This window comes from Malania oleifera, chromosome 12 (assembly GCF_029873635.1).
Source record: "Malania oleifera isolate guangnan ecotype guangnan chromosome 12, ASM2987363v1, whole genome shotgun sequence".
Classification (NCBI taxonomy): Eukaryota; Viridiplantae; Streptophyta; class Magnoliopsida; order Santalales; family Ximeniaceae; genus Malania; species Malania oleifera.
The window spans coordinates 88,157,269-88,164,813 of record NC_080428.1 but is presented as its reverse complement, the minus strand read 5'-3'; positions in this window follow the sequence as shown (position 1 = coordinate 88,164,813).

Below are 7,545 nucleotides of genomic sequence, written 5' to 3'. Positions count from 1 at the left end.
AGAAGGATGCTTGAAGCTTCCGGCAGTGAATTGCACAGAGAGAGAGAGCTTCTGTGCTCTCTCTCAGACCGTCTCGCTCGCCTCTAAGTCTCCTCATTCTCTCCCCTCATTTCTCGACAAGTATTCGACCGATTGGGAAATAGAAGATGTCGTTGGATTCCTAACTCTGCCATCGACATTTCTATTGGAGCGGATTTGTCATAGGAGCGGCGTAGGCACCATTCCTGGGTTAAGGCAACATTCCCCTAATTTCTCAATTTCTCGTAAAATCTGCTGTTAAATCGACAATCGGGCACCACCACGGGGTCCTAGTCGTGATCGTCGTCATTTTGACATGAGTAAATTTTCAATTTGGGTTTTCTAAACTCCACTCCAAAGGGAGAGTGAGATTTAAAAATTTTGGTAAATTGGTTATATTTGAGGGAATAACTATTTATTTGGTATTGAAGGGCATAGGGAATATTAAAATAGTATTTTATTTATGATTAATTTAATGGAATTAGAATTTTTGATTCAGGGTTTGAGTGAGCGCCGCAAGTATTTTTTGGGATATCTGTTAGTGTAGTTCAACAAACCAAGTAAGGAGAAATTATATATTAAATAAGATTTTATGAAATTAAAGGTAACAAATTACGTTACATTATATGTATGTTTTGGTATGAATTATAAAATATCAACCATGTAAAACTATGATTTCTGAGCCTATGACCACTTATTTAGCTACGTATATGTGGAAATGAACTCATGAAAGTGAAGTGATTTATGAGGAATTATGTAAGAAATGAAATGTATTTTCAGCATATAAATGTTAAATGCGGGTTGACCTATTTTACAGGAATATTTATGAATTTTACTATTAAATTGCGTGACATGAGATTCTGTGCAAATATATGTTAAATGTATGAGATGCAGGTTAAGTAAGTAAAGTATTGAGAATAAAATATATTATGAACTATGTTGCTTGTGTATGCTAAATGCAACCATGTAAATGTAAGATAGTAATAATGTAATATCCCAACCCCGAAGGATCTGAGATATTTACTTTTTACCATTAATTTATAGTGGAAGTGAATAAATTCAATTATTATTAAACCAGAGCGCTAATTATCCATATTACAATCATTTATTTCAAAAGAAAAAAAATTACATAAGTATAAATATCTAGCATCATACTACCATTTCTAATCAAACTTTATTTTTTTATTCTATCCCCACGCGCATGCTTACTATGCCTGATTTCCGATATATCCTTTAGAGTTATCTGAAATGTAAAAATATGATTAGCATGAGACGACATTCAGTAAGTAAACAAGATTATTATTAGTGTGTGGCCAAAATGAGCTTTCAAAATTTCGTAAAACAATATTTAATACTATAACTTCAAAACTGCTTCTAAAATATATATAAATTTAAAAATTTCTGCATAAAACTTTTGTCATCAACTACAACAGTAAAATTTTATAATCATTTACTATAACTGTTAAATTAAACTTTTAATTTTAAAACTGTAAAAATATTTAATTATTTACATATATATATTTTTCCTTATACATTTCCTTTAGATCGTCATTTAGGTAGAAAAATGACCTTTTTTACATAAACATATGTTTTTCCTTCAAATCATCAATAATTCTATACACGTAGTTAAATATGTATAAACATATATTGTAAAAACTACCCTTAGGCCTGTTTGCCGTAAGTTATGTTTACCCCCATGATTGAATTGTGCAGTCCGAAGACTGGACTTAACTAGCTGGCCGACCAAACTAAATCAACGTACATAAACATTAAGTGAGATTTTCCTTATTAAGTCTTGATCCGGAACCAGGGGTGCATTCAGGAGAAATCTACTAACATAAATAACCACTTTGTAAACAGTGTGGGTGCACTCTGATTCATTTAAACTTTAAGCTGCAGGACTGAGCATCTGTAACTTTGAACTTCCTTTGCCATAAGGGGTTTTAAAACCACCTTATTATAATTTATGTAATTTAAAATAATCTCTTGAAAATTTCATCTTTACTCATATTTTCATGAAAAAATGTAACGTAAAAATAAACTCATGCCACACAATTTTTGTGTTAAAATATATATACTTTTTTTTTTTTGGATAGAAAGAAATGCTGAAAATTTACTCAAGGGAATTTGAACATTTCTTAACCCAAAAATAAATGCAAGTATATTAAGGATAGAACTGGTGTAATTAAATATGCGTAAAAATAAACTCAAGTAAATTTTATGAAACTAACTAACATAATTGAAATTAACTTACAAAATAAACTCGAGTATGAATTTTAAATAAAAAAAATTAACATAATCAAATTTACTTACCTCTTTTTTTACCTTGTGCTACGAACACAATAACTATCTCTAAGAAATGAGATCGGAAAAAGTAGGTGAGTGAGAACTTACTCAAAAATTCTCTCTCCACCACTAATTCTTTCACTCACAAATTCTTCTCTTCCTTTGAAAATTTTTGTGAAAAATGAAGGTTGAGAGGTTCCTATTTATAGGAAAATTTTGGGGAAGAAATGGAATTTATAAAAGTGTGGGGAGAGGGGTGAAATTATAATTTTTCTAAAATTAAAGAATGAGCAAGCGATGGGCTAGGTATGAGTTGAGTACGGGATAAAGATGGAGGTCATGTGGGAGTGTTTGCCACCACTCCCATTTAATTAATTTTTAATTAATTACTCACATAATTAATTATTTTATTTATTTATTTTTATTTTAAAAATTTTTATTATTATTATTATTATTATTATTATTATTTTTAAGTCATGTTTTAGTTTTTTTTTTTTAAGAATTAAATTCGAATTTAGAAAACTCATATAGGCCCCACATGATCTTGTGGGCCCCACACAACTTCAAGACCCAAGTGGGTCATACGTAACTCTCATAGTTTTCATACGGTTTTATAAGCCTTACACAGCTTTGAGACTCATATGGATCCCCACACGGCTTCAGGACTCATGTGGGCCCCACACAATTTTGTGGGCCCCGCATACAATACCTATATTATTATTATTTTATCATATATTTCTACAAATTATGTTAGTCAAAACATTATTTCATGTATTTATTTACGTATACAAATAGTGTCTACCCTGTTTTATCCTATGAAATTCCATTTTGACTAGACCGACCTCCAAGGAGCGACTGAGTCGCAATGGTCTCTGAGCACTTGCTTAGACAAGGTCTTTCTTAGGCATCAAACATGGAATCAAGGATCCTAACAGAGAAACACTTTCTTTTTTATACTAACTAAATGACTATTATTATTATTCTTTTTTTTTTTTTTGGGTTATTACATCCTTTCCTTCTTATAAAAATTTCATCATCAAAATTTACGAAAATTTAAATGAGTACCTTGTATAACGTTATGCTTTTATCCGGTCCTACTATCGTCGAAAAGATGTGGGTATTTCTGGCGTATTTCTGCTTCTAGTTCCCATGATGCTTCCTCAATGTCGTGGTTGTTCCAGAGCACTTTTACCAATGAAATCTTCTTTGTGCGCAACTTCTGATCCTTCTTGTCTAAAATCTGGATTGGTACTTCTTCATATGATAGAGTGTCACCAACTTCTAACAACTCATAACTTATTACATGAGAAGGGTCTGGAACGTACTTCTTTAACATTGAGACATGGAATACATCATGAATTCTTGATAGTGCAGGAGGTAGGGCAATTCTGTAAGTGACTGGACCAATCTTCTCCAATACCTCAAATGGTCTAATATACCTAGGACTTAGTTTGCCCTTCTTCCCAAACCTCATGATTCTTTTCATTGGAGCAACTTTTAAAAATATATTATCCCCCACTTCAAACTCCAACTCACACCAGCGGGTGTTTGCATAGCTCCTTTGCCGACTTTGAGCGGTTTTTATTTTGTCCCAAATGAGCTTAATTTTCTCAGAGGTCCTTTGTATAATCTCGGGACCTAAAATTCATCGTTCGCCAACCTCATCCCAATATAATGGGGATTGGCACTTTTGACCATATAACGCTTCATACGGTGCCATCTTTATGATGGACTGATAACTGTTGTTATAGGCAAACTCAACTAATGGCAGATACTGAATCCAACTTCCTTTGAAATCCAATACACAAGCTCTCAACATATCCTCCAATATCTGAATGGTTCTCTCTGATTGTCCATCAATTTGAGGATGAAATACCGTACTGAAAGTAAGTCGTGATCGCAAAGCTCTTTGCAAACTCTTCCAATATTGTTATGTGAATCGTGGATCTCAATCTGATACGATAGACACGGGCACGCCATGTAGTCTAACTATCTCTTGAACATACAACACTGCAAGCTTGGTCATAGAATAGTTAACTTTTATTGGAATAAAGTGAGCGGTCTTCATTAGACAATCAACAACTACCCAGATGGCATTCTATCCATGGAGTGCTGTAGGCAGCCCAATTACAAAATCTATAGAGATATGCTCCCATTTCCACTCGAGAATGTGGAGTGGTTGCGGTGGTCCTGCTGGTCTCTGATGTTCAGCTTTTACTTGCTGACAAGCAAGACACTGTTCCACAAATTATGCAATTTCCCCCTTCATGTTATTCCACCAAAAAGACTCTCTCAAGTCCCGATACATCTTCGTGCTTCCTGGATGCACTGTATAAAGAGATTGATGAGCTTCTTCCAACATTGTTCTTTTGATATCTTTGTCATTGGGCACACACAATCTAGTTTGGAATCTCAAAACTCCATCATCAGAGATGTTAAAGTCTCCCTTCAGTCCACTCTGTACCTTATCCATAATCTTCACTAGCTCTACATCTTCCATCTATGCAACCTTAATCTTTTCTGGTAAGGTCTGTTGGATTACCAGATTAGCAATGAGAGCTTGATGATTTCCTTCCACTATTTTCACACCAAATCTTTCCAAGTCCATCATAATTTGATGTTGGGTCACCATTGCCGAGACTGACTGTAAGAACCCGAACCATGATATAGGGGTTAATTATGTAAAAGAGGGGTAAAAATGGAATTTCACAAGTCGATGAGGCCATAATTCGTCGGCGAAGGTTGAAGGCTTCTCATCGACAAAATTCAGAAACTCGTCGACGAGTGAATGCCGAGAGGTTCAGGAAAGTTGAAATATCTGGCTCGTCGATGAGGTCACTGACTCGTCGACGAGGCTAGTGAAGAATTCGTCGACAAAAACCCCAATTCGTCAACGAATCCCCTCAGGTCAAAGGCCTATAAAAGGTACTTTTGGGTTGCTTTGGGGCTAAGTTTTCCCCAAACTCTCTCTCTCTCTCTCTAGAACTCTCCCTACACTCTCTCTCTCTCTAGTTTTCTTTGCCGATCGTTGCCCAGTTCGTAAATCCAACATTATTACTAGGATCAGCGAAGGATCTCTACGTTTCTAGCGAATTGGAATCTTGTTTCAAGCGATTTTGGGTTGCGGACTAAAATCGAGGTAAGGCTCAGTTGGTGAAGAACAGGCACGCCCCCCCGCCCTCTGCAAATTTTCCTGCGTGCCTGCGCGTCCGTCTCCGTCTCTCTCCTTTTCTCACAATTACTCGGCGAGTTTGCGACGGATCGGGAAACGGAAGGTGCCCTTGGATTCCTGATTCCGCTGTCGACATTTCTACTGGAGCAGATTTTTCATGGGAATGGCTTAGGTACTGCTCCTGGGGAAAGGTAATTTTTTCCCATTTTCTCAATTTCGCAGTTAATATGTGGTTAAATTGACAAACGAACACCACCACGGGGTCCTAGTCGTCGTTATCATTATTTTGACAGAGGTAATTTTCCAATTGGGGTTTTCTAAACCCTACTCCAAAGCGAGAGTGGGATTTGAGAATTTGGCTAAATTTAAGGAGATAATTATTTATTAGGTATTTAAAGGCCTAGGAAGTATTAAATTAATATTTTATTTAGGAATAATTTATTAGAACTAGGAATTTAATTTCAGGGTCTGGGTGAGCGCCGCAGGTATTTTTTGGAGTCCCTGTTGGCGTAGTTCAAGAAACCAGGTAAGGGAAAAAATGTATATTAAATCAGAATTTTTATGAATTAAATGGAAAAATAAATTGTATTATATGTATGTGTATATATTTTGGTATGGGTAAAATGTCAACTGTTTAAATTATATTTTTTTTCGAGTTTAGGGTTGTTTATTAGATATGTATATGCGAAAATGAACTGATGAAAGTGGAAAAATATTTTCAGAATATTTATGTAAGACATGAAAGGTATTTTTAGTATATAAACATTAAATGTTGGTTGACTTATTTTACAGGCAATGTATGAATTTTACTACTAAATTGTGTGGCTTGAGAATTTGTACAAATATATGTTAAATGTATGAGATGTAGGCTAAGTAAGTAAAACAGTGAGAATAAAATATGATATGGACAATGTTGCCTGTGTATGTTAAATGCAACCATGTAAATGTAAGACAGCTGAAAGACAGTCATGTTAACAGATCTAGCACACTTTTGTGTAGACTAACTAATGACAGTTAAAAGGAGCTGTGTTCGCAGATCTAGCACGTTTCTACGTAGACTAACCGATGATGGCTAAAGACTAGCTCTAGTACGAAGTAATGAAATGAAATGTTATGCAATGAAATGATGATGAAATGAAATGACAAAGGTAAATAATGTAAATGGGAAAGAGTCACTTAAAGTGAAACGAAATGCAAAGTTAAGTTATGAACAGGAATGAATGTGCATGAATGTATAATGATAGAAAAAAATGATGTATTATGATATTAGAAGTATGTATGTACATAGAACATGTTACGATTGGGCAAAGCGTACCTTTCGCCTGAGGGCTTGCTGAGTAAGGCGAGTGCACTGGTAGCTACAAATGTGGCAGTAGCCGCATAACGTACTAGGGCAGAGGGAACCTACTTGTATGGGCGGGTAGATTTCCTTATCCTTAGGGCCTTTGCCGATAAATTATTGTTGAATAGTGTGAGTACGAGATTAATTTATCACTTGAGGGCTTACTGAGTAATTACTGAGTAAGGTGAGTACCCTGGTATGCTTTAGTTGCGACCTTTGGGTTGCCTAAATATCAGAGTAGAGAGGTGCTACTTGTATAGGTGGGTAATCACCCCTATCCTCGGATAATCTCGTAGGTTAAATATTTGCATGTGTTTGATTAGGATCAGGGAATGATTTCGGAAATTATGTTAAGGATTTTCAAATGTTAAATATTATGTTATATATAAACTCATGTTGGCCACACACTGTTTTAATATATGGTTTCTTCCCTTACTGAGATGTGTCTCACCCGAATATGAATGTATCTTTTTTTTCAGGATTTCCTCGAGATCGAGCTTTGAGAGCTCGAGGTTTTTATAGCGTTATTGGGAATATAAAAAGTAAAGGGTATATTTCTATGTTAATTTTGAGATGTACAAAATTTATGTTTTATGTCCTTATATTTTAAGTCTGTGAAGAAAAGAAAGTTGTGAACATACTGAAATGTTTTGGAGATATATGTAATTATGGAAATGCAGGTGTTGGATGATTTATTAAAGATTATAGTTAGAATTAGTAAACTCTG